General features: G+C 35.8%; 1 pseudogene; it reads right to left on the bottom strand.

Annotated features, from left to right (window-relative positions):
• On the bottom strand, positions 1–879 carry LOC124103729 (TBC1 domain family member 15-like; annotated as a pseudogene).
• Between the last annotated feature and the right edge of the window lie 298 nt (positions 880–1,177).

Raw genomic sequence — 1,177 nt, 5'->3', positions numbered from 1 at the left:
CTATTCAGAAACATGCAAGAAGAATGATCCTGCAGGTGTCAATCTACTGACATTTAAGGACACTGGCATCTTTGTTGGGCTGTCATCTCTGTTTCCACTGGCAGTAAGAGTAGGCAAGCTATTACTCTGAAGAGCAGATGTAGAATAAGTCATGCCAATATGTTTATCTTCACCAACATCTGAATCAGCCTTTGAAACCTCCCAGTAATAAAGCCTGAGAATCTCACAAATTCTTATGGCACTTCATTACCTTTTCTTATCTGTAAAGAGATTGTTTTTTCCTTCTATAGTATATCTTTCACATCAATTTCCTGCTTCTCTAATTCCAGAATAGCACAAAAGAGATGATGAAAATTTTTACATGTTAGTTGAGTTCACATTACCCTCCATAATCTAATATCTAGAAAAATAAATTCCATTTAAAATATGATCGAAAGTTATCAGAAACAAAAAATCTGGGTATCCATAATCCTGATATTCTAAATAACTGGAAAATCTCTTGTCCAGCTATTGAGGTAAGACACTCAGCTGAATTAGCTGAGTCTTTAAGGTTTGCATTTGTCCTTCAAAGAAAAAGCAACAGGGGCTGCGGTTATGGCTCAGCAATAGAGCACTCGCCTTGCACATGCAAGGCCCTGGGTTCGATTCTCAGCACCACATATAAATAAGTAAAATAAAGTCATAAAAGAAAGAAAGAAAAAGAAAAAGCAACAAATGGCATTCACTTAGTTTTCCATTCTATACAAAAGGAGGGAAAATTAAGTCACTCATTCCTTGCACATATCGTGTATCAAATTCCTACAACCAATAGGTCATTAAAATGTCTTGAAGCAAGATCAGCTTATTCTTTTCTTGATCCTCACAAAACTTGTTTGTCATGCTCGATTAACATCTTTTTTCTTTTTTTTTTTTTTTTTTTGGTCGTGCTGGGGATTGAACCCAGGGCCTTGTGCCTTGTAAATGTGAGGCAAGCACTCTACCAACTGAGCTATATCCCCAGCCCCTTAACACCTTTTTTTAATAAGACTTCCATAATTTCTATACTTCAAATTTGTCTTTTCTGGTTTCTCATTGACATATTTCCACTGTAGTTCCATCCTGAAGTATTCATCAATTTTTTTTGTTGTTGTTTTTGTAACTTGAGTTTTTTCCTCCTTGGTACTGTCCTAAGGAAAAC

The sequence above is a fragment of the Marmota monax genome, unplaced genomic scaffold (genome assembly GCF_021218885.2).
Source record: "Marmota monax isolate L192 unplaced genomic scaffold, Marmota_monax_Labrador192_F-V1.1 WCK01_AAM20220418_F8-fsc00006, whole genome shotgun sequence".
In the NCBI taxonomy this organism is placed as follows: Eukaryota; Metazoa; Chordata; class Mammalia; order Rodentia; family Sciuridae; genus Marmota; species Marmota monax.
This window is presented reverse-complemented; position numbering and strand designations above follow the sequence as displayed.